The sequence below is a fragment of the Salmo salar genome, chromosome ssa11 (assembly GCF_905237065.1).
Source record: "Salmo salar chromosome ssa11, Ssal_v3.1, whole genome shotgun sequence".
Taxonomy (NCBI): Eukaryota; Metazoa; Chordata; class Actinopteri; order Salmoniformes; family Salmonidae; genus Salmo; species Salmo salar.
In genome coordinates, this window is record NC_059452.1 from 63,846,814 (window position 1) to 63,874,743 (window position 27,930).

A 27,930-nucleotide genomic window follows, 5' to 3' on the forward strand; every position below is an offset into this window, starting at 1 on the left:
TTAGCAAATGTTTGCAAAGTCTGGAGCAATTTACTGTGGCATACAGAGTTTCTTTTTGAATTTAGTCATGTTGAGGTGTCACTTCAGCCTGGATTTTGTCTAACTGCTAATGTATACAAAAGTATGTGGACACCCCTTCAACTGAGTGAATTCAGCCATTTCAGCCACACCCGTTACTGACCGGTGTATAAAGTTGAGCACACAGCCACGCAATCTCCATAGACAAACACTGGCAGTAGAATGGCCTTACTGAAGAGCTCAGTGATTTTCAACGTGGCACCGTCATAGGATGACACCTTTCCAACAAGTCAGTTCGTTAAATTTCTACCCTGCTAGAGCTGCCATGGTCAACTTTAAGTGCTGTTATTGTGAAGTGAAAACATTTAGGAGCGACAATGGCTCAGCCGTGAAGTGGTAGGCCACACAAGCTCACAGAATGGGACCGCTGAGTGCTGAAGCGCGTAAAAATCATCTGTCCTCGGTTGCAACACTCACTACTGAGTTCCAAACTGCCTCTGGAAGCAACATCGGCACAATAACTGTTCGTTGGGAGCTTCATGAAATGGGTTTCAATGGCTGAACAGACGCATACAAGCCTAAGGTCACCATGCACAATGCCAAGCGTCAGCTGGAGTGGTATAAAACTCACCACCATTGAACTCTGGAGGAGTGGAAAAGCGTTCTCAAGAGTGATGAATAATGCTTCACCATCTGGTAGTCCACAGGACAATTCTTGGTTTTGCGGATGCCAGGAGAATGCTACCTGCCCCAATGATAGTGCCAACAGTACAGTGTGGTGGAGGAGGAACAGCAGTTTTTCATGGTTTGGGCTAGGCCCCTGTTGTGTCTTTGGGGGTACCATTAAACTGAAGATATGTTTATCAATTAGCTCCCTGTAATTATTATCACGCGATTAAACTGATTAATCGTTTAATTGTAATTAACTAGGAGGTCGGGGCACCAAGGAGAATATTCAGATTACAAAGCTATAATTTTCCTAATATAACTTTCCTATACTATAATATTATATTCTATTATAGTATAGGCCGATTATCTCCTAGTTTAAATGGTGTATTTACCTCTAGTCCAGTCTCATTCCAAACGTCGTAAATTGTTGTATCTGCACGAACCCAGTCTTTACTAAAATCATCCATACATCAATTGTCTTAAAATCATTTATTTACTACACTAAGTAATTAACAGAAAAACATACAAACAGTAATTATCGTCAACAAAGGATTGGTATCGGAATGTGCCCTACTGGCTAAACAGTCAGGTCGGCCTGTTGAACAATGGGTCATAAAAGGTCGGCTGAGAAGTTACACAGGGTGATTTAATATTAACAATTGACAATTGAAGGCTCACTCATTCAGGAACAATTGCAATCAATATATATTTACGCTCAGTGTGTCGTTCTGATTCTTGTTGGAGAGTAGTTCTGTTGGGGAGTTTTGTCCGCGTTCTCTCTCTCTCTCGGTTAGAATGGATCTTTCAGAGCGACCTTCATTAATGTCGTCATCGAATGGTTGCTTCGTTGGTCTTCGCGTTCAATGATATAATTTACTTAGCTGCAGACTAATAATTAATATCAAAGACTTGTTCTTATTCTGTCAGTATCGATAGTCTAAAAGTTAACCACGTGGTATGGTTCACTTTCAGTAGAGGAATTAGATGGTAGAACCTATTTGGCCAACGGAGTGTAGGCCTGGTCTGGAGAAATGTAAATCAGGGAGTGTTTTATAGTGCCCATCGAACAGGCTGGTCAAATGACGCTTGGTCCTGTATATGTCCCTGGGGCATGCCTATGACTGAGTTAGATTTGGTTACAGAAATACAATTCTATCACATTACATCAGTACATAGCATCGCAATGTCTTACAAAAGCTTTATCCTTATCAATACATTCCATACACCCATATGAGGCAAGTCTTAAACTGAGTCTATTATATAAACAGTTTTATGGTAATATGGCTATATTGTCTCTTCTGAGTATCACAAAATGGTACCAGCGGATCAGTTCGTAGCTGGATTCTTCAATTCTATGAGTTGGAAGAATTTCCTTTGTCTCTCTATGGGCCATGTGGCCAGAGACTTTCCTGGAATTTTAGAGTTTTTTTTTCTTCTACCCTTTACACACAGGGTGGATTGTGTGCAAAAGGGAGAGGCCAACGTCATGACACCCCTTATTTCCAGTGAAGGGAAATCTTTAATGCTACAGCATAAAATGACATTCTAGACGATTCTGTGCTTCCAAATTTTGAGGAAGGACCTTTTGTATTTCAGCATGACAATGCCCCTGTGCACAAACCGAGGTCCATAAATGGTTTGTCGTGATTGGTGTGGAAGAACTTGACTGGCCTGCACAGATCCCTGACCTCCACCCCATTGAACGCCGACTGCAAGCCAGGCCTAATCGCCCAACATCAGTGCCCGACCTCATTGCTTTTGTGGCTGAATGGAAGCAAGTCCCTGCAGCAATGGTCCAACATCTAGTGGAAAGCCTTCCCAGAAGAGTGGAGGCTGTTATAGCAGCAAAGGGGGGACCAACTCCATATTAATGCCTATTTTGGAATGAGATGATCAACAAGCAGGTGTCCACATACTTTTGGTCATGTAGTGTACATTTTGTGTCCAATACGCACTGAGGCATAATCTTTTTTTTTTTTTTACACTCAGAGCCAATTTTTATATTTGCTTTACTCTTATATTTGCCAAATTTCATTAAGACCTGACAAGATTCCACCAAAAATAGCCTGTTGCTAGCTAACCCAGCCAAGTCCCAATCAGGTCCACTATACCACATATGTGACTCACCACCTCGATTTGGGCTTGTAGCAAAATTTGAAATTGTGTTTTTTACATTGGTTAAAAGTAGAAACTCAGAGCTACAAAGGTATATCATACACTGCATTTTGAGGAACAATGGGAAAGTAATTCTGCTTTGAAAGTCGATAAACTTGTTAACTCACTTTTGAGAAAATGGCCTTGTTTTGGTATCTAGTGAAGAGCTCTTCTTTGTCTACACCCATTCAGCATCGTTCACACCCTCTTAAGCTTTAGCATGACCAGCCAAGCTGCGCTGCTTCTTAACACTTGCTCGCTTAACCCGGAAGCCAGCCTCACCAGTGTGGCGGAGGAAACACTGTTCAACTGACGTCAACTTGCAGGCGCCCGGCCCACCATAAGGGGTCGCTAGAGCGCAATCAGCCAAGGAAAGTCCCCGGAAAAACCCTCCCCTAACCCGGGCGATGCAGGGCCAATTGTGCACCGCCCTATGGGACTCGCGGTCACGGCTGGCTGTGAAACAGCCTGGGATGAACTCCAGGCTGTAGTGACACGTCAACACTGCGATGCAGTGCCTTAGACCGCTGCACCACTCGGGAGGCCTCAATTCAGACTAAATATTTAACTTTTTGAAAAACTTGGTCACATAAAGTGAGGAAGATTTTACTGCCATCATGTTAAGATACTTTACATCTGCACTGTTCCTTAGTATTGTAACATTTTCTGTGGCCATTTTTTGAGGTAATCCTTGTCAGTAGAGTTGTTTTTGTTTGGCATACATTTTAAACTGAAAAATTGGATGTTATGTTCCCTCGTTATCTTAACTAAACTGCATAGAAGTTCACACATTTTCTCTTGCAGCACTCCCTTGCAAAATGTTTTAGGCCTACTGGTTTTGAATTGAAGCGGACTCAAGGTGTGAATTGTGAAGGCGAGTGTAGCTATCTACAGTATGTTATTTTAGCAGGATGTGGCTTTTTCGCTACCTGGTGCTTAGCTCTGGTGAAAGGACTGTTAGATGACTCACTTGATACATCATGTGAATGCCCCACAAGTTTATATGTTTAAGATGTGAAATGACTCAACTCATCCTACCTTGTTCATTCTTCTGTATGTATGAGGCTTGGTGTGGGCAGAGGACATCCATTGTATAATAGCCTTCTGAAGGGGGTGAAATCCAGCATTTGTGGGCCAAAATAGACTGATTGGACGCGATCTTCTAGGCATGATCAATCAATCAAATGTATTTATAAAGCCCTTCTCACATCAGCTGATGTCACAAAGTGCTGTACAGAAATGACTGACTGACAAACGATTGTCCCTTCTGCCTACTGTCAAACAAGTCATGCTCGCTCCTGCTTTTCTGAGAGCGGTGGACAAAGTGGCTGACCATCGGCCCTCTAGCTTGACTCTGCTGATCGGCACTCTGGGAGCTGACCAACAAAGATGTGCCCAGAGTGATGGGTGGAAGACTTTGCATCCATATGTGAGGCAGTCCATCGCTGTCCAGATTACGAATGGATTGATTTTCTGCCCCGTTTCCACCTAAAAAAAGTTCTGACTTTGGGGCCTTCGGCTCCTTGGCCGAGGAGGAGTCCGCCAGGCAGTCTCCTCCCTCAGGTGTCCGCCGCGGCCCAGCTCTCTGTGGCCGGCGGCGTGGTGCTCTTTCTTCCTCTTGCAGGAGAAGATCTGGTTGAGCATGCAGAACTTGCCCTCCTTCTGGGATTGGTCACTCCCCTGGGAAAGCAGCTGTCTGACTGAGTCAGATCTGTGGAGAATCAATCAATGCGGCCATGTAGTCTTATTCACAACTCTGTGGTTTAAGGCGGATGGCAAGCATTTTCTTTCCCCTAATTATTTTTGGCTTTACTAATTGACAAATAATCAACATGTCCGACTGCACACAGAATTATTGCATGGCCATTTCCACTTTAAATTAATAGTAACTACACACACACACACACACAAAAAAATGAGGTGTTAACCAACCTGTTGTCAGCTGAGATTGATGCTGGCAGTGTGCCACAGTACATTGCATATGTGAGAGGTATGTTCTCATTGATAGCCCTAGGTCCAGGCTCCACCCCTAGCTGCAGTAAGGCCTGGACACAGTCCTCCTTCCCCGCTGCTGCCACCCAATGAAGAGCAGTGGCAGTCAGTGCCGAATAATTTTTTCTATTACAGCATATAGGATGACTCTCATTTATATTCCATTCACCCAGTTCAATGTAACAGCGATAGGTTTAGGCTACTACATGATACTCAAATTTTCCCTATACCCATCATGAGGTTGCTACAACCTAGGCTCTGAATTAAAGTTTACAATGTAGGTGCACACATTTGTAGAGAGACAAATTTGAGGTGACAGACAGTGCCATTCAATGTCACCTTGTACACTCTTGCCTGCATCTAGCTGATATAGGGTCTAATCATTAGTCCAACAGTTGCAATCAAGTTTCTATTGGATAAATTCAGGTATGTTTATCCCCGTTCTGTTTGCTTCCATTTAAGAAACGTATTTAAATGGAATCAGTGGAATGAATACACCCCTGATCCCGCGTAAACAGAGTTCACTCTCATAACAGCCACGTTGTATTCCTTCTCTTCCCTTCGCTTGTGGACTTAAATGCACAACACATCAGCTGTATGTGACCAGGTGAAGAAATTACGTTCCAAGCTAAACCACTACACACAGCCTACATCATTGTCACCATATTAGCTAAAGTAACGTCATAGTCAGCATAGCTAATATAACTAATGTGTTAGTAAATCCACTTCATTCATGCAGTAACGTTAATGTACAGTCAGTAAGCAGTTACACGGGGGGCCCCGGTGGCAATAAATGAGTAATACCAAAAGCTTACCTTGACTTGGAAGAGTTCCAGTGTTGTTGGATAGTCATAGCCAGCTAGCTAACATAGCATCCCTCTGTTTGATCAGGGTGTTTCAGTAGGCTGAACTTGCTAGCTGCATTTGCTAGCTAAATAAGTGAAACTAAAAGTGAAAAAAATGGCACTCTTGAATCACCTTTATTTTGGAAGAAATTAATTTGTTCAAAACTGTACAACTATTGTCTTGAGTCAACTACTCACCACATTTTTATACACTGCAGTGCTAGTTAGCTGTAGCTTATGCTTTCAGAACTAGATTCATTCTCTGATCCTTTGATTGGGTGGGCAACATGTCAGTTCATGCTACAAGAGCTCTGATAGGCTGGAGGACGTCCTCCAGAAGTTGTCATAATTCTATGGAAGGGGGTGAGAACCATGAGCCTCCTAAGTTTTGTATTGAAGGTCAATGTACCCAGAGGAGAACGGAAGCTATCTTTCCTCCGGCTATACCATGGTGCTACCCTACAGAGTGCTGTTGAGGCTACTGTAGACCACCTTTGCAAAATAGTGTGTTTTAATCAGGTGTTTGGTGACGTGATTATATTTAGTATAGTTCCATCTAAAAGGGATAACTTTTTAAGTGTTTTACATTATGAAATTCACCTTGGAGGATGGTCCTCCCCTTCCTCCTCTGAGGAGCCTCCATTGATAAAGATGGATCCTGGAGGATGAACAGATCTTCTTATATACAGTAGATCATTTTACCATGATTAGTGCAGTTATTAATGATAAGTCAATGCATTTGCATACCGGTTTTCTAAATGAATAACACTTAAACTCCTGTGAAACCTTTTTGCTTACTTTTCTTTATATGAAAGGCATTGCCGGCGACAAAGCCTCTACTTTTATTTCCGCCAACCGACCTAGTCGTGATTGCGGTAAAGTTCTGCCTACGGTTTAGTATGAAATGTATAATACTAAAATATTATTATTGGAATCTGCGCAAGTTGCCATCAATTAAAGGGCAATTCCACCAACTCCATTTCCACAAAAACATTTGAAGCAATATCAATGTGCATGGGAAAGATTAGGAACACCTTCCTAATATTGAGTTGCACCCCTTGTGCCCTCAGAACAGCTCAATTCCTCATGGCATGGACTCTACAATTTGTGTGTCGAAAGTGTTCCACAGGGATGCTGGCCCATGTTGACTCAAATGCTTCCCACAGTTGTGTCAAGTTGGCTGGATGTCCTTTGGGTGGTGGACAATTCTTGATGCACACGGGAAACTGTTGTGTGAAAAACCCAACAGCGTTGCAGTTCTTGACATACTCAAACTGGTATGCCTGGCACCTACTACCATACCCCGTTCAAAGGCACTTAAATCTTTTCTTGTCCATTCACCCTCTGAATGGCACACACAAACAATCCATGTCTGAATTGTCTCAAGGCTTAAAAATCCTTCTTTATACCCCCACCCCATCATCACCACTGATTTGAAGTGTATTTAACAGGTGACATCAATAAGGGATCATAGCGTTCACTTGGATTCACCTGGTCAGTCTGTCATGGAGAGAGCAGGTGTTACTAATGTTTTGTAGACTCCGTGTATCAAAAGCTTATCCCGGCAAGAATGTGGTAAAAATGGGACTGTATGAATTCGGAGAGCATAATCTGATGTCCTTTCTCAGTGTAGACTGGGGGAGTGCAGTTTCATTAAAAACGTTGTGCTGCCATTTTTTACTTTTCATCCACATCCAGGGGAATAATTTTTTTCGACATTTTTTTATACATTAATTACAAATGAAAAGCTGAAAAGTCTTGAGTCAATAAGTATTCATTCCTTTTGTTATGGCAAGCCAAAATAATTTCAGGACTAAAAATATGCTTAATATGTAAAATAATAAGTTGCATGGACTCAGTCATTTAAAAATCTGTAATGAGTATCTCATCTCGGTACCCCACACATACAGTACAACTATCTGTAATGTCCCTCAGTCGAGCAGTGAATTTCAAATACAGATTCAACTACAACAATCAGGGAGGTTGTCCGATGCCTCGCAAAGAAGGACACCTATTGGTAGATGGGTAAAACCAAAAAAAGCAGACATTGAATATCCCTTTGAACATGGTGAAGTTATTAATTACACTTTGGATGGTGTATCAATATACCCAGTCAGTACAATGATACAGGCGTCATTCCTAACTCAGTTGTTGGAGAGGAAGGAAACCGCTCAGGGATTTCACCATGAGGCAAATGGTGACTTTAAAACAGTTAGAGTTTAATGGCTGTGATAAGAGAGAAATTAGGATGGATCAACAACATTGTAGTTACTCCACAATACCAACCTAAATGACAGGATGAAAAGGAAGCCTGTACAGAATACAAATATTCCAAACATGTATCCTGTTTGCAACAAGGCACTAAAGTAATGCTGTAAAAAAATGTGGCAAAGCCATTAACTTTGTGTCCTGAATACAAAGTGTTATGTTTGGGGCAAATCCAATACAACCCATTATTGAGTACCACTCTCCATATTTTCAAGCATAGTGGTGGCTGCATCAAGTTTCAGTTAAGCTTGTAATCATTAAGGACTGGGGAGTTTTTCAGGATAAAAAGGAAACAGAATTGTGCTAAGGACAGGTAAATCCTAGAGGAAAACATGCTTCAGTCTGCTTTCCACCAGACACTCTGAGATTAATTCACCTTTCAGCAGAACAGTAACCTAAAACACAAGGCCAAATCTACACTGGAGTTGCTTACCAATAAGATAGTGAATGTTCCTATGTGGCCAAGTTAGTTTTTACTTAAATCTACTTGGCAAGACCTGAAAATGGTTGTCTAGCAATGATCGACAAACAATTTGAGCTTGAAGCATTTTGAAAAGAATAATGGGCAATGTTGCACCATCCATGTGTGGAAAGCTCTTATGCTTACCCAGAAAGTCTCACAGCTGTAATCGCTGCCAAAGATGCTTCTACAAAGTTTTGACTCCGGTGTATGAATACTTATGTAAATTACATCTTTCTGTATTTCATTAATAGAAAAATTGCCACAATAAAAAAAAAAAAAAAACATGTTTTCACTTTGTCATAATGGGTGAGATGTTTTATTTATTTAATCCATTTTTTAATTCAGACTGTAACACAACAAAATGTGGAATAAGACAATGGGTATGAATACTTTCCAAAAGGTATTTCTTGGTAAATGTCTGGGAAAGCATCAAGATCATCACCGGGCACTTTCACCACCCTGTGAAGTTAATCATTTAAAAACGTTTTTCTTCTGTAGTCTAATTAACTGCATAGTTTCCTGTGTCGTAGGGGGAGGACCACACACCATATCATCGCGTGACTCCAAGTTTACTTCGATATGATGGCTATTATATCAATATTTGCTAATAAAGCATTTCACCACCATTTCTTGCATAATGAATTTTATCAACACAAAAAGATCCCGCCACGAACTAATAAATGATCTGTCGTCATTTTTATAAAATTGTACCGAAGCTTCCCATTTCCATCACCGCTGTCATGATTTATTTTTTGACGGTATGACTTTACTTACTTAAACCGTGGATGGAAATGTTATTACTGGTATGAATAATTGCAGTCACAGAAATGTAGTGAATTGACCAAGCTGACTTAAATAACTCTGACCACACATTAGAATATTGTGTAGGCCTACAGATCTGTCCAACCAGACACTTCCTCATTGCAGACTTTTTGGATGTCACATGTCAGAAAATGTGCCAGGTGGTGGCACTGTGGTATCCTACATGGGAAACAAAAAAACAGAACTAATGCATAATCGCTGCATGGCGGCTCAAATGTGAGTCTCTTATGTTATCTACAACACATAGTTATGTAATGTACATGTATTTACAAGCTTTTAGATACAAAGGCTGTGTTTACATAGGCAGCCCAATGCTGATATTTACACTAATTGGTCTTGATCAATCAGAAAAGATCTGGTCAGAAGTCCAATTAGTGAAAAAAACATCAGAATTGGGTTGCCTGTGTAAATGCAGCCTTACATGATTCTTACCTGAATACCTACCTTGATGTTTATTTCCTTGCTGCATGGTGTCTGATTTGATTTGCATACTAGTAACATAATTAATAATTAAATTTCAATATTAATGTAGTGTAGAAGCTTTCAACCCATGTCTTAGGTGGTTTATTGCAAACCCTGAATGACGCCACAAATAATTACCATATGGTAACTGAAATAAAATTAGCAACCAAATAAATATAGTATATAATATGAAACGGAATAACATTATATTCATATTGGACATTGCAGTTTCCCCTATATTCATCTAGCAGTAGCGGGCCACTCTCAAAAAATATAATTGAAAAAAATGTTTTCAATATGAAAACTTTAAATGACTAAAACCAGATATGAAGGCAATCACATGTATTGATAAAGCCTTTACATCAGCAGATGTCACAAAGTGCTGTACAGAAACCCAGCCTAAATCCCCAAACAGCAAGCAAGTCTGTGAAGCATCTGGTTGGCGTTTCGTTCACTACCAAATATGGATGTGAGAGGAAGCCCAGTGTCTGGCAGTGAGAGAAGATGGAGCGAGATGTATTTGTGCAAACATTCTGCAAATTTTCTCATTGAAGAAACATTTGATCTCAATACAGTTAAAAACATTTGTTTTATATTTTTAACCCCACCACCCCCCCCCCCTTCAGAGGACAAATGTCGTAGGTTTTTTTACTGCTTTTTTGCTCTATATATACAGTTGAAGTCAGAAGTTTACACGACTCCACAAATTTCTTGTTAACAAACTATAGTTTTGGCAAGTCGGTTAGGACATCTACTTTGCATGACACAAGTAATTTTTCCAACAATTGTTTTACAGACAGATTATTTCACTTATAATTCACTATCACAATTCCAGTGGGTCAGAAGTTTACATACACTAAATTGACTGTGCCTTTTATCAGCTTGGAAAATTCCAGAAAATGATGTCATGGCTTTAGAAGCTTCTGATAGGCTAATTGACATCATTTGAGTCAATTCTCTCTTTCTCTGTCTCGGAGGACCTGAGCCCTAGGACCATGCCTCAGGACTACTTGGCATGATGACTTCTTGCTGTCCCCAGTCCACCTGGCCATGCTGCTGCTGCTCCAGTTTCAACTGTTCTGCCTGCAGCTATGGAACCCTGGCAGGATATAATCCCACCCACTTTGCAAAAGCACAGCCCCCACACCACTAGAGGGATATCTTTAACCACCAATTTATCATCCTGAGACAAGGCCGAGAATAGCCCACAAAGATCTCCGTCACGGCACAACCCAAGCGTGGGGCCCCAACCCAGACAGGAAGACCACGTCAGTGACTCAACCCACTCAAGTGACACACCCCTCCTAGGGACGGCATGGAAGCGCACCAGTAAGCCAGTGATTCAGCCCCTGTAATAGGGTTAGAGACAGAGAACCTTTATTTTCTACTTAACCCAAGGTGGTGTAGCAGTGCAGATGTGTTTTGTTCGTCCCCTCGTGTACTTTTGTATTTTTTTGTATATATTTCAACTTTATTTTCAATCTCTTTTTTTACATTTTAATTCAATTATACCTTCCGGTAACCTGCCTCACCCAATGTGATACGGAACCGCTATTATTTTTAGACCTTATAGCAAGAACCACCTAGCCATCAGAAGCTAACCAGCTAATTAGCTACAAGCTATTTAGTCATTGTGAGCCACTGCTAGTGGCCTTTACCGGCCTTTTACCTTCTGCACTGATACCAGCCCTTTTTTTAGCCTGGATAATACTCGCCAGCCTACCAGTATCGGACTGTCTCTCCACTACAACGCCGGATTCCTGCCGTAATCCCTGGACCATTACTCCTGATCTTCACAGCTAGCTAGCACCCACCGAGTTAGCTAGTACCAAAGCTATCCCTGAGGCCCACCTCCCGGCCTACTCAGTTGTTCACCCGGACTCCACCCAAACATGGCTAGAACCCACTACTCCACCGGATCCTCGCCATAAGCTCTGGACCTTGGCACCTGATCACCGCTGCTACCGAGTGGCTATAGTGGCTAATGCCCCTGCCCCGAAGATGGCACCAGTTAGCCGTGAGCCAGGCGCATCTCCCGGCTAGCAAACTAAATTACTACAACTACAATACCTCTTTTGCCATCTGGCTTGGATCCTTTGTCAACACGGCACCCCGCCGCACCACCACGACTGGTCTGCCAACGAATACTCCATCCGCTGTGCCTTCAACCAGCCTCTGTTGGACGTCGGAGCAGACGCTTCTACTAGCCCCGGGCTACTAACTTTAAACGCCGTGTCGCACGCATGCTAGCGTAGTAGCGACTACTCCGTGGCTTCCCTGTTCCATCTATTGCTGCCCCTTGGACCCTATGATCACTTGGCTACATAGTTGATGCCTGCTGGACTGTCCATTAATCACGGTACTCCATTCTGTTTCTGTCGGCCCCAGCCGCGAACTCAGGCTCGGTGTGTAGTTAACCGTCCCTCTCTGCCCAGTCATCGCCATTTTACCTGTTGTTGTTTTAGCTGATCAGCTGTTGTCTCACCTGTTGTCTAACTAGCTCTCCCAATCAACACCTGTGATTTACTTTATGCCTCGCTGTATGTCTCTCTCAAATGTCAATATGCCTTGTATACTGTTGATTAGGTTAGTTATCATTGTTTTAGTTTACAATGGAGCCCCTAGTTCCACTCATTATACCTCTGATACCTGCTTTGTCCCACCTCCCACACATGCGGTGACCTCACCCATTTATAACCAGCATGTCCAGAGATACAACCTCTCTTATCATCACTCAGTGCCTGGGCTTACCTCCACTGTACCCGCACCCCACCATCCCCCTGTCTGCACATTATGCCCTGAATCTATTCTACCACGCCCAGAAATCAGCTTCTTTTATTCTTTGTCCCCAACGCTCTAGGCGACCAGTTTTGATAGCCTTTAGCCGTACCCTCATCCTACTCCTCCTCTGTTCCTCGGGGGATGTGGAGGTTAACCCAGGCCCTGCGTGTCCCCAGGCACCCTCATTTGTTGACTTCTGTGATCGAAAAAGCCTTGGTTTCATGCATGTCAACATCAGAAGCCTCCTCCCTAAGTTTGTTTTACTCACTGCTTTAGTACACTCTGCCAACCCTGATGTCCTTGCCGTGTCTGAATCCTGGCTTAGGAAGGCCACCAAAAATTCTGAGATTTCCATACCCAACTACAACATTTTCCGTCAAGATAGAACTGCCAAAGGGGGAAATGTTGCAATCTACTGCAGAGATTGTCAAACTTTGCAGGCTTACTTTCCAGGTCTATGCCCAAACAGTTTGAACTTCTAATTTAAAAAAATGTATCTCTCCAGAAATAAGTCTTTCACTGTTGCCGCCTGCTATCGACCCCCCCCCCCCCCCCTCCGCTCCCACCTGTGCCCTGGACACCATTTGTGAATTGATCGCCCCCCATCTAGCCTCTGAGTTGACCTAAACTGGGATGTGCTTAACACCCCGGCAGTCCTACAATCTAAGCTAGATGCCCTCAATCTCACACAAATCATCAAGGAACCCACCAGGTACAACCCTAAATCCGTAAACATGGGCACCCTCATAGACATTATCCTGACCAACTTGTCCTCCAAATATACCTCCGCTGTTTTCAATCAGGATCTCAGCGATCACTGCCTCATTGCCTGTATCCGCTATGGGTCTGCGGTTAAACGACCCCCCCCTCATCACTGTCAAACACTCCCTAAAACACTTCTGTGAGCAGGCCTTTCTAATCGACCTGGCCCGAGTATCCTGGAAGGATATTGACCTCATCCCGTCAGTCGAGGATGCCTGGTCATTCTTTAAAAGTAATTTCCTCACCATCTTAGATAAGCATGCCATGTTCAAAAAATGCAGAACTAAGAACACATATAGCCCTTGGTTCACTCCAGACTTGACTGCCCTTGACCAGCACAAAAACATCCTGTGGCGGACTGCAATAGCATCGAAAAGTCACCGCAATATGCAACTGTTCAGGGAAGCCAGGAACCAATACACACAGTCAGGAAAGCAAAGAGCTAGCTTTTTCAAACAGAAATTTGCATCCTGTAGCTCTAACTCCATACATTTTTGGGACACTGTAAAGTCCATGGAGAACAAGAGCACCTCCTCCCAGCTGCCCAATGCACTGAGGCTATGTAACACGGTCACCACCGATAAATCTTATGATAATCGAAAATTTCAATAAGCATTTCGCAACAGCTGGCCATGCGTTCCTCCTGGCTACTCCACTCCAACCCCGGTCAACAGCTCCGATCCCGGTCAACAGCTCCCCCCCCCGCAGCTACTCGCCCAAGCCTCCCCAGCTTCTCCTTCACCCAAATCCAGATGTTCTGAAAGACCTGCAGAACCTGGACCCATACAAATGGGACTGGACACTCTCTTACGAAAACTATCCGCCGCCATTGTTGCAACCCCTATTACCAGCCTGTTCAACCTCTCTTTTGTATCGTCCGAGATCCTTAAAGATTGGAAAGCTGCCTCGGTCATCCCCCTCTTTAAAGGGGGTGACACCCTAGACCCAAACTGTTACAGACCTATTTCCATCCTGCCCTGCCTATCTAAAGTCTTCAAAAGCCAAGTTAATAAACAGATCACTGACCATTTCGAATCCCACCGTATCTTCTCTGCTGTGTGATCCGGTTTCCGAGCCAGTCACGGGTGTACCTCAGCCACGCTCAAGGTTCTAAACGATATCATATCTTCCATTGATAAAAGACAGTACTGTGCAGCCGTCTTCATCGACCTGGCCAAGGCTTTCGACTCTGTCAATCACCGTATTCTTATCGGCAGACTCAATAGCCTTGGTTTTTCTAATGACTGCCTCGCCTGGTTCACCAACTACTTTGCAGAGTTCAGTGTGTCAAATCGGAGGGCATGTTGTCCGGACCTCTGGCAGTGTCTATGGGGGTACCACAGGGTTCAATTCTCGGGCCGACTCTTTTCTCTGTATATATCAATGATGTCGCTCTTGCTGCGGGCGATTCCCTGATCCACCTCTACGCAGACGACATCATTCTGTATACTTCTGGCCCTTCCTTGGACACTGTGCTGACAAACCTCCAAACGAGCTTCAATACCACACAACACTCCTTCCGTGGCCTCCAACTGCTCTTAAACGCTAGTAAAACCAAATGCATGCTTTTCAACCGTTCGCTGCCCGCACCTGCCCGCCCGACGAGCATCACCACCCTGGACGGTTCCGACCTAGAATATGTGGACAACTATAAATACCTAGGTGTCTGGTTAGACTGTAAAGTCTCCTTCCAGACTCATATTAAACATCTAGAATCGGCTTTTTATTTCACAACAAAGCCTCCTTCACTCACGCCGCCAAACTTACCCTAGTAAAACTGACTATCCTACCGATCCTCGATTTCAGCGACGTCATCTACAAAATAGCTTCCATTACTCTACTCAGCAAACTGGATGCAGTCTATCACAGTGCCACCCGTTTTGTTACCAAATCACCTTATACCACCCACCACTGCGACCTGTATGCTCTAGTCGGCTGGCCCTCGCTACATATTCGTCACCAGACCCACTGGCTCCAGGTCATCTATAAGGCGGAGCTTTACCTAGCATAGACTTCTCAGTTCACTGGTCACGATAACAACACCCACCCGTAGCACACATTCCAGCAAGTATATCTCACTGATCATCGCCAAAGCCAACACCTCATTTGGCCTTCTTTCCTTCCAGTTCTCTGCTGCCAGTGACTCGAACGAATTGCAAAAATCGCTGAAGTTGGAGACCTTTTATTTCCCTCACCAACTTTAAACATCAGCTACCTGAGCTGCTAACTGATCGCTGCAGCTGTACATGGTCCATCTGTAAATTTCCCACCCAATCTACCTACGTCATCCCCATACTGTTTTTATTTTATTTACTTTTCTGCTCTTTTGCACACCAGTATTTCTACTTGCACATCATCATATGCTCATTTATCACTCCAGTGTTAATCTGCTAAATTGTAATTATTCGCTTCTATGGCCTATTTATTGCCTACCTCATGCCTTTTGCACACACTGTATATAGACTTTCTTTTTTTTCTACTGTGTCATTGACTTGTTTATTGTGTTATTGGCTTGTTTATTGTTTACTCCATGTGTAACTCTGTGTTGTCTGTGTCACACTGCTTTGCTTTGTCTTGGCCAGGTCGCAGTTGTTAATGAGAACTTGTTCTCAACTAGCCTACCTGGTTAAATAAAGGTGAAATGAAAAAATGTAATTAAAAAATCCCAGTGGAGAGAGGGGAACCGGCCAGGCAGAGACAGCAAGGGCGGTTCGTTGCTCCAGTGCCTTTGCGTTCACCTTCACACTCCTGGGCCAGACTACACTCAATCATAGGACCTACTGAAGAGATGAGTCTTCAATAAAGACTTAAAGGTTGAGACCGAGTCTGCATCTCTCACATGGGTAGGCAGAGCATTACATAAAAATTGAGCTCTATAGGAGAAAGCCCTGCCTCCAGCTGTTTGCTTAGAAATTCTTGGGACAATTAGGAGGCCTGCGTCTTGTGACCGTAGCGCACGTGTATGTACGGCAGAACAAATCGGAAAGATGGGTAGGAGCAAGCCCATGTAATGCTTTGTAGGTTAGCAGTAAAACCTTGAAATCAGCTCTTGCCTTAACAGGAAGCCAGTGTAGGGAGGCTAGCACTGGAGTAATATGATCAAATTTAGTGAGGTCTAATGCTTTAATATTTAATCATTTCTTTCCTCCGAATTCATATTCGTTATATAAATAGGCCCTTTTAAATTTGTCTGGCTTGCCATTCCAAATCCAATTTAATATTTTTTGTTCATATAATTTAAAAGTCAGGTCACTAGGTGTAGGCAAAACCAAAAATAATTAAACTGTGATATGACTAAAGAGTTAATCAGGGTGATTTTACCACAAATGGACAGGTATTTTCCTTTCCATGGTAGCAAGATCTTATCTATTTTTGATACATTTTTACAGAAAGTTATTAGCGTGAGATCCTTTCTTTCTTTTGGGATTTGTATTCCGAGTATGTCCACACACCCGTCAGACCATTTTATTGGTAAACTACACGGTAATGTAAAAGTTGAATTTTTTTTAGTGATCCAATACTTTAATATAGTAAACTTATCATAATTTGGTTTTAATTCAGAGAGTTTAGCAAATGTATCTAGATCCTCTGAGGCATGTATAGTGATTCTAATTGTGGTTTTAAAAGAACATGAATCATCAGCGTACAATGACACCTTTGTTTTTAAGCCACAGATTTCTAATCACTTAATATTATTGTTGGATCTAATTTTAACAGCTTACATTTCGATGGGAATAATAAATAGATATGCCAATAGTGGACTACCTTGTTTTACTCCTCTTGACAGTTTAAAATGTTCTGAGATGTAGCCATTATTTACTATTTTACACCGAGGGTTACTATACATAACTTTAACCCATTTTATAAGGGATTCTCCAAAATTGAAATATTCTAGGCATTTATATATAAACTTCAGTCATACTTTATCAAAAGCCTTTTCAAAATCAGCTATGAAAACCAGGCCTGATGTCCCTGATATTTCATAGTATTCTATTGTTTCCAGTGCTTGTCTTATATTGTTTCCAAGATGGCGTAGCAGTTCAGACGTCCTCTACCCTCCTCTTGTCGTGTCCCGTGTATATATATATTTACATATTTTTTCTTCACTTATCTTTTTATATATATCTTTTTTTTTTTTTATGCTAAAAACTCAACCTCAAAGCACTCTCCTGCAACCCGCCTCACCAATTTAAAAAAAGAAAGTATTATTTACCTCATCTGAATTCCACAACAGAAGCTAGCAAGAGGTTAGCCATTTTCACTGGCTAACGTTGAAGTTCAGCTAGCCACGGTTAGCTGTCCTCAGCTATCCATTAGCTCGAAAAGCTATCGCCAGTTTTTGTACAGCGCGACTCAGACCAGAGCATACCGGACCTATTCTCTCTCCTTTCCCCGATTTCTACCGCAGGCTCTGGACATTTACACCTGGATCTTGCAGCTAACTAGCTGCTACCTGAGTGACTATTGGCAACGTCGGTCACGGAATTAACACACATTATTACGGAGCTAGCCAGCTAGCCAGCTGAAGAGTTCCGTCAGCCACTCCTGGGCTATTCCTGAGCTAGCCAGCTGAAGTGTCTCCTGGGCTACAACTCACCTATCCTGACCCGTTTTACTGCCGATGCGGAGCCCCATCGAGTCTTCACGACTGGACCACCGACGTTATCTGCCCGAGGGAGTTATCCAACTGGCCCCTCCGTCGCGACGTAACCTGATCGCCCATCTGCGGCCCGCTAATCGTTAGCTGTCTTTTCGGCTGCGATCTGAATAGGTCTATCGGACACTTTTCTTGGGCCACTATAACTAACTATTTTGCCAACTTGGACTGGTCCCCCCTTCCACACGGAACCCCACTAACCCACAGACGGAAACGCACGAGGTGGCTAAAAACAGACCTCCCTCCCATCTTCCACCAGCTTGCTACCTATGGCCCGGCTAGCTGTCTGAATCTCACTGGACCCTTTGATCACTCGGCTAAGCATGCCTCTCCTTAATGTCAATATGCCTTCTCCATTGCTGTTCTGGTTAGTGTTTATTGGCTTATTTCACTGTAGAGCCTCTAGCCCTGCTCATTATACCTTATCCAACCTCTCAGTTCCTCCACCCACACATGCTATGACATCTTCTGGTTTCAATGATGTTTCTAGAGACAATATCTCTCTCATAATCACTAAATGCCTAGGTTTACCTCCTCTGTACTCACATCCCACCATACCTTTGTCTGTACATTATACCTTGAAGCTATTTTATCGCCCCCAGAAACCTGCTCCTTTTTCTCTCTATTCTGGACGTCACAGACGACCAATTCTTATAGCTTTTAGCCGTACCCTCATACTTATTCTTCTCTGCTCCTCTGGGGATGTAGAGGTGAATCCAGGCCCTGCAGTGCCTGGCTCCACTCCTACTCCCCAGGCGCTCTCTTTTGATGACTTCTGTAACCGTAATAACCTTGGTTTCATGCATGTTAACATTAGAAGCCTCCTCCCTAAGTTTGTTTTATTCACTGCTTTAGCACACTCTGCCAACCCGGATGTCCTAGCTGTGTCTGAATCTTGGCTTAGGAAGTCCACCAAAAACTCTGAAATCTTCATCCCTAACTACAACGTTTTCAGACAAGATAGAACGACCAAAGGGGGGCGGTGTTGCAATCTACTGCAGAGAGAGCCTGCAGAGTTCTGTCCTGCTATCCAGGTCTGTACCCAAACTATTTGAACTTCTACTTTTAAAAATCCACCTCTCCAAAAACAAGTCTCTCACCGTTGCCGCCTGCTATAGACCCCCCTCGGCCCCTAGTTGTGCTCTGGACACCATATGTGAACTGATTGCCCCCATCTATCTTCAGAGCTCGTGCTACTAGGTGACCTAAACTGGGACATGCTTAACACCCCAGCCATCCTACAATCCAAGCTTGATGCCCTCAATCTCACACAAATTATTAATGAACCCACCAGGTACAACCCCAAAGCCGCAAACACTGGCACCCTCATAGATATCATCCTAACCAACGTGCCCTCTAAATACACCTCTGCTGTTTTCAACCAAGATCTCAGCGATCACTGCCTCATTGCCTGCACCCGTAATGGGTCAGCGGTCAAACGACCTCCACTCATCACTGTCAAACGCTCCCTGAAACATTTCAACGAGCAAGCCTTTCTAATCGACCTGGCCCTGGTATCCTGGAAGGATATTGACCTCATCCCGTCAGTAGAGGATGCCTGGTTATTTTTTTTAAATGCCTTCCTCTCCATCTTAAATAAGCATGCCCCTTTCAAGAAATTTAGAACCAGGAACAGATATAGCCCTTGGTTCTCCCCAGACCTGACTGCCCTTAACCAACACAAAAATATCCTGTGGCGTTCTGCATTAGCATCGAACTGCCCCCGCGACATGCAACTTTTTAGAGAAGTTAGAAACCAATACACACAGGCAGTTAGAAACGCCAAGGCTAGCTTTTTCAAACAGAAATTCGCTTTGTGCAACTCCAACTCTAAAAAGTTCTGGGACATTGTAAAGTCCATGGAGAATAAGAACACCTCCTCCCAACTGCCCACTGCACTGAGGATAGGAAACTCTGTCACCACCGATAAGCCCACTATAATTGAGAATTTCAACAAGCATTTTTCTACGGCTGGCCATGCTTTCCACCTAACTACCCCTACTGCATTCAACAGCACTGCACCCCCCACAGCTACTCGCCCAAGCCTCCCCCATTTCTCCTTCTCCCAAATCCATTCAGCTGATGTTCTGAAAGAGCTGCAAAATCTGGACCCCTACAAATCAGCTGGGCTTGACAATCTGGACCCTTTCTTTCTAAAATTCTGCCGAAATTATTGCAACCCCTATTACTAGCCTGTTCAACCTCTCTTTCGTGTCGTCTGAGATTCCCATAGATTGGAAAGCAGCTGCTGTCATCCCCCTCTTCAAAGGAGGTGACACTCTTGACCCAAATTGCTTCAGACCTATATCCATCCTACCCTGCCTTTCTAAGGTCTTCGAAAGCCAAGTTAACAAACAGATTACCGACCGTTTCGAATCCCACCGCATCCTCTCCGCTATGCAATCTGGTTTCAGAGCTGGTCATGGGTGCACCTCAGCCACGCTCAAGGTCCTAAACGACATCGTAACCGCCATCGATAAGAAACAATACTGTGCTGCCGTATTCATTGACCTGGCCAAAGCTTTTGACTCTGTTAATCACCACATCCTCATCGGCAGACTCAGTAGCCTTGGTTTCTCAAACGATTGCGTCGCCTGGTTCACCAACTACTTCTCTGACAGAGTTCAGTGTGTCAAATCGGAGGGCCTACTGTCTGGACCTCTGGCAGTCTCTATGGGGGTACCACAGGGTTCAATTCTTGGGCCAACTCTTTTCTCTGTATACATAAATGATGTCGCTCTTGCTGCTGGTGAATCTCTGATCCACCTCTACGCAGACGACACCATTCTGTACACTTCTGGCCCTTCTTTGGACACTGTGTTAACAACCCTCCAGACGAGCTTCAATGCCATTCAACTCTCCTTCCGTGGTCTCCAACTGCTCCTAAACACAAGTAAAACTAAATGCATGCTCTTCAACCGATCGCTGCCTGCACCTGCCCGCCTGTCCAGCATCACTTCTCTGGACGGTTCTAACTTAGAATTTGTGGACAACTACAAATACCTAGGTGTCTGGTTAGACTGTAAACTCTCCTTCCAGACTCACATCAATCATCTCCAATCCAAAGTGAAATCTCGAATTGGCTTCCTATTTCGCAACAAAGCATCCTTCACTCATGCTGCCAAACATACCCTCGTAAAACTGACCATCCTACCAATCCTCGACTTCGGCAATGTCATTTACAAAATAGCTTCCAATACCCTACTCAACAAGCTGGATGCAGTCTATCACAGTGCCATCCGTTTTGTCACCAAAGCCCCATATACTACCCACCACTGCGACCTGTACGCTCTCGTTGGCTGGCCTTCGCTTCATAATCGTCGCCAAACACATTGGCTCCAGGTCATCTACAAGACCCTGCTAGGTAAAGTCCCCCCTTATCTCCGCTCACTGGTCACCATAGCAGCACCCACCTGTAGCACGCGCTCCAGCAGGTATATCTCTCTGGTCACCCCTAAAGCCAACTCCTCCTTTGGTCGTCTCTCCTTCCAGTTCTCTGCTGCCAATGACTGGAACGAACTACAAAAATCTCTGAAACTGGAAACACTTATCTCCCTCACTAGCTTTAAGCACCAGCTGTCAGAGCAGCTCACAGATCACTGCACCTGTACATAGCCCATCTATAATTTAGCCCAAACTACTACCTCTTCCCCTACTGTATTTATTTATTTTGCTCCTTTTCACCATATTATTTATATTTTATCTCTGAACTTTCTTCAAACTACAAATCTACCATTCCAGTGTTTTTCTTGCTATACTTTATTTACTTTGCCACCATGGCATTTTTTTGCCTTTACCTCCCTTATCTCACATCATTTGCTCACATTGTATATAATCTTATTTTTATTTTTATTTTTTTTCTACTGCATCATTGATTGTATGTTGTTTTACTCCATGTGTAACTCTGTGTTTTTGTATGTTGTCGAACTGCTTTGCTTTATCTTGGCCAGGTCGCAATTGTAAATGAGAACTTGTTCTCAACTTGCCTACCTGGTTAAATAAAGGTGAAATAAATAAATAAAATAAAATATTATCTCAAATAAAATGTATTTGTCACATACACATGGTTAGCAGATGTTAATGTGAGTGTAGCGAAATGCTTGTGCTTCTAGTTCCCAACATGCAGTAATATCTAACAAGTAATCTACCAATTTCACAACTACCTTATACACACACAAGTGTAAAGGAATGAATAAGAATATGTACATATAAATAAATGGGTGAGCAATGGCCGAACTGCATAGGCAAGATGCAGTAGATGGTATAGAGTACAGTATATACATATGAGATGAGTAATGTAGGGTATGTAAACATTATATAGAGTGGCATTGTTTAAAGTGACTAGTGATGCATTCATTACATCCTGTTTTCAATTATTAAAGTGACTAGAGATTTGAGTCAGTATGTTGGCAGCAGCCACTCAATGTTAGTGATGGCTGTTTAACAGTCTGATGGCCTTGAGATTGAAAAACAGCTTCTGTCTCTCGGTCCCAGCTTTGATGCACCTGTACTGACCTCGCCTTCTGGATGATAGCGGGGTGAGCAGGCAGTGGCTCGGGTGGTTGTTGTCCTTCCAGCTCATTCACCGGAAGTTTGAGGCTAAACATTTTCTGAACATTTTCTGAACATCACGCGCCAATGTAAAATTATGTTTTTGGATATAAATATGAACTTTATCGACCAAAACATACATGTATTGTGTAACATGATGTCCTAGGGGTGTCATCTGATGAAGATCGTCAAAGGTTAGTGCTTCATTTAGCTGTGTTTTGGGTTTTTGACATCTCCTTGCTTGGAAAATGGCTGTGTGGTTATTTTTGTCTATGTACTCTCTTAACATAATCTAATGTTTTGCTTTCGCTGTAAAGCCTTTTTGAAATCGGACAATGTGGTTACATTAAGGAGAAGTATCTTTAAAATGGAGTAAAATAGTCGTATGTTTGAGAAATTGAAATTATGATATTTTTGCTGTTTTGAATTTCGCACCATGCTATTTTGTCAAACGATCCCGTTAACGGGATCCTGTCTCGAAGGGGTCACCTAAGAGGTTAATAAACTATAGCTTTGGCAAGTCGGTTAGGACATCAACATTGTGCATGACACAAGTAATTTTTCCAACAATTGTTTACAGACAGATTATTTCACTTATAATTCACTGTATCACAATTCCAGTGGGTCAGAAGTTTACATACACTAAGTTGACTGGGCCTTTAAACAGCTTGGAAAATTCCAGAAAATGATGTATGACTTTAGAAGCTTCGGATAGGCTAATTGACATCATCTGAGTCAATTGGAGGTGTAAATGTGGATGTATTTCAAGGCCTACCTTCAAACTCAGTCTTTGCTTGACATCATGGGAAAATGAAAAGAAATCATCCAAGACCACAGGAAAAAAAATGGTAGACCTCCACAAGTCTGGTTCATCCTTGGGAACAATTTCCAAACGCCTGAAGGTACCACATTCATCTGTACAAACAATAGTACGCAAGTATAAACACCATGGGACCACGCAGCCGTCATACCACTCAGGAAGGAGACGCGTTTTGTCTCCTAGAGAAGAACGTACTTTGGTGTGAAAAGTGCAAATCAATCCCAGAACAACAGCAAAGGACCTTGTGAAGATGCTGGAGGAAACAGGTACAAAAGTATCTATATCCACAGTAAAACGAGTCCTATATTGAGGTAACCTGAAAGGCCGCTGAGCAAGGAAGAAGCCACTGCTCCAAAACCGCCATAAGAAAAGCCAGACTGCGGTTTGCAACTGCACATGGGGACAAAGATTGTACTTTTGGAGAAATGTCCTCTGGTCTGATGAAACAAAAATAGAACTGTTTGGCAATAATGACCATCGTTATGTTTGGATGAAAAAGGGGGATGCTTGCAAGCCGAAGTACACCATCCCAACCGTGAAGCACTGGGGTGGCAACATCATGTTGTGGGGGTGCTTTGCTGCAGAAGGGACTGGTGCACTTCACAAAATAGAAGGCTTCATGAGGAAGGAAAATTATGTGGATATATTGAAGCAACATCTCAAGACATCAGTCAGGAAGTTAAAGCTTGGTCGCAAATGGGTCTTCCAAATGGACAATGATCCCAAGCATACTTCCAAAGTTGTGGCAAAATGGCTTAAGGACAACAAAGTCGAGGTATTGGAGTGGCCATCACAAAGCCCTGACCTCAATCCTATAGAAAATGTGTGGGCAGAACTGAAAAAGCGTGTGCGAGCAAGGAGGCCTACAATCCTGACTCAGTTACTCCAGCTCTGTCAGGAGGAATGCGCCAAAATTAACCCAACTTATTATGGGAAGCTTGTGGAAGGCTACCTGAAACGTTTGACCCAAGTTAAAGATTTTAATGGCAATGCTACCAAATACTAATTGAGTGTATGTAAACTTCTGACCCACTGGGAATGTGATGAAAGAAATAAAAGCTGAAATAAACAATTATCTGTACTATTATTCTGACATTTCACATTCTTAAAATAAAGTGGCGATCCTAACAGACCTAAGACAGGGAATTTTTACCTAGATTAAATGTCAGGAATTGTGAAAAACTGAGTTTCAATGTATTTGGCTAAGGTGTATTTAAACTTCTGACGTTAACTGTAAATACAAAACCAGGTAGTGAGTGCATAGGCTACTAGAATGAGAACATATACTGTAGGAATTTTTGCAGCATATACGATATGCTCGTCCTCATTATTATTTGTGATTGTTCAACATGGAATTGTAACAGATGTGATTAAATGGAGTCCACAAATATTCTTACTGCGTGGTAATTTATTGCATGTTAGCATCACTACAACCTGCAGTTTATTTCTTTAATTCTCAACGTTTATGTTGCTTTTGTCAGTAAGAATGTCAAGCATGTCAATTTAATCACATGAAAGACAAAACACTCTGTAAAGCGGCTGTGTAGCTGGTGAGATGAGTCAGGCGCAGGACAGCAGATATGAGTATAAATAAATCACAATACACGAAATATAAATACAAGGCCACAACAATACGGAATACAATAAACAAACAAACATGGGAGAACAGAGGGTTAAATAATGAACAAGTAATTGGGGAATTGAAACCAGGTGTGTAAGACAAAACAAACTGAAAATTAAAAGTGGATCGGCGATGGCTAGAAGGCCGGTGACGTCGAACGCCGCCCGAACAAGGAGAGGGACTGACTTCGGTGAAAGTCGTGACACACTCACTGTACAGAAAAGGATTAGACTATATACAGTGCATTCGGTAAGTATTCAGACCCCTTGACTTTTTCCACATTTTATTACATTACAGCCTTATTCTAAAATGGATTCAATTGTTTTTACCCCGCATAATGACGACGCAAAAACTGTTTTTCAGACATTTAAAAACAGAAATACCTTACTTACAAAAACAAAACAAGGGGTTTGAATCCTTTCCCGAAAGCACTGTATGTTACTGGGTAAACAATAAGAAAAGGATTAGACTATACATGTACATCAGTTCACATAAGTTACCGGGTAAACAATATGCCAACCAATATACCAAGCAGTCAAATGCAATTGGTATTGACCCCACGACTTGTGTCTGGGGTAATTACTCAGTCAGGGGCTGGTTTCCTACACACAAATTAAGCTTCTAAGTGTAGAAATCCCCGAAAATAACCGATGTGTAGTCTACAATATGTCTAACATTTTATTCACACTTAATAGACAATTAACACATTGGAATTTGTTTGGTGACAACAATATTATAGACAAGACCAATTGTAGGCTATAACATCGGACACAGCACAGTAACATCTAGAGAAATAAATTAGCTATATTGTTGAGGATATCTCATTTATTTATGTTAGAAATTTGGATTACAAGTAGGCCTACGTAATTAGATTGGAAGGATGAATATGTATTTAAGCTCTAAATAGTCATCCACCCAAAACGGAAAACATACATCAATAATAACCAATCATAGGTGGCGACACCAACCATTTATGCCTTTTGATTCCAAAAAACAGAAGGTTGTCTCCCAAATTGCTTTGGTTCCGACTTCATGTTGCAGTTGGTGAGGAACAACTGCAGAAATTTCCAGTCAAAAGTTCATAACTTTAGATCACATGGTTGTTGTAAAGGTCATGCAGTCGACTTGTAGCAAAGATTGTCTTTCCTTCCTAACAATGGGAATCGTTGTCCACAAAGCGGCATGGCGGGCTGTCTAGCTCCCGCCTGTCCTTTCTTTGGATTGGTGGATACATCTCATTATTGTAATCCTTTTTTGAATATTCGGGTTGTTGACGTCAACAGCCTGTATTCAATGAAGAGAGATGCTATGCTACTAGCCTCATGCCATGAATATGCATAGTCATCACAGGTCCTACTTATATCAGTACACTCGTAACAACGTAAGCAGTACGAAACTTCTATTCGATCTAATAAAGCTTATGTAGCAAATAAACTCTCATTAAACTCCATACCAAAACTCCTTGCTGGGTGGGCGAAACGATGATAAAATAACACCACCTGCTGGAGGGAGACAGATTTTCCACCGAGGTGGGCCTCTATTCCTCTTCCTCTCTGCATGTAGTCAAGTCAGACAATGTTTATACACATAATGCAACACACTTTAAAAGGTGGTGACCAACGTTGGTTTAAGTCTTGACAAAAGTGATCCGCTTGAACCAAGAGGCCAGGATTCCGGTGTAGAAGCACGGTTTGAACTGCTCCTATAGTTTCGGTACTGCAGTTTAAAACTCACGCCAGGCCCTGAAAGACAATTTCCATAGATGGCCACATAGAGAAGTCAGATTTGAAAATTCCTACTGATACACTAGTCATCACCTTTTGTGCACAAAACATCCATTGAATTATTCAAATAATTATTTGTTATTTTTTTCCATCACTCACAGCCAGCGCATGTGATGTTAGCTGGTATAAACCTGATGCAATTTGGACATAGTTGAACCATGAATCAGAGTGTGCAAGCCTGAGTAGATTACAACGGTCTGACATCTTGGATGCAGTCTCCAGCTGTTATTATACCTCAGTGGCTCGAATGATCTAATGTCTTTAAACCTTAGTGTGCCCTGGGTGTTTTCAGCTGCCAATGGTTTGTACCTATTTGTTTAACTTTCTTTGCAGTTTTAAAATAAATCTACAACATTATTCTCAGTCATTGTTTTAAGCCTTTTGAAGTCGTATCACATGCTGACAGCCTTAAACAGGAGTCACTTATTAATGTCAACCTTCTTTGAAAGTTGATCTAACAGTTTAGATGAGATTCAGTCATTGCCTAAAATTACTCAAAATACGCCAATTTATGCGCATTTTACGGTATGTAGGCTAAATGTCACTGTTCTATCGCTCCTCCCGCCCGACCCTCCCCCAATTACCTACTTCCCCTCTTCCATAGAACCTAATAAGTGATCAACTCCAGGACAGAAAATGTCGACGGCGGGGAGCCGGACCTCGTCGTCGGGAATATATGAATCGAATAACGGCACAAACGTTGGAAGTGGTCCTCAGGGAAACTCGAGCACTCCTGGTCTTCCAAGCTGTCGCGGTAAGGCGAAGAGTAGTACCGGGGAAAACTCGCAATGGAGACGTAAAGAGCCACGTAAAGTCCGAAGTGTGGATCTGGATAAGCTTGAGTCGCTGCTCCTGTCTCCCGAGACTGGGACGGCTCCGATATCAATGCAGCTGCACTTGTCTATATCCTCGCCTGGTGCAGTCCAGGCTACTTTATTAGAGCAAACTCACTACATTCAGCAGAGCAACTCACTAACTGATCACCCTGTCTCAGATAAAACAAGTACTAGTTTGTCTACAGACGCTCAGGAATTGTTGAACACTTATTTAAAAAACAGCAGCGACCATCTCAGTCCCGATAACGGTGCTACCCGAACTTCAATAGAAGTGAGCGCTACACAAAATAGGTAAGGTTTATAAGATTGGTTCTCGTGCATGGATTTTTGATGATCATTAATACTTTGTTGGTTGCATTCTGTCAGTTGCAGACATAACTGCTTGTAAATGGTTGCACAATTTTACATTGATTTGTGAGATTTCC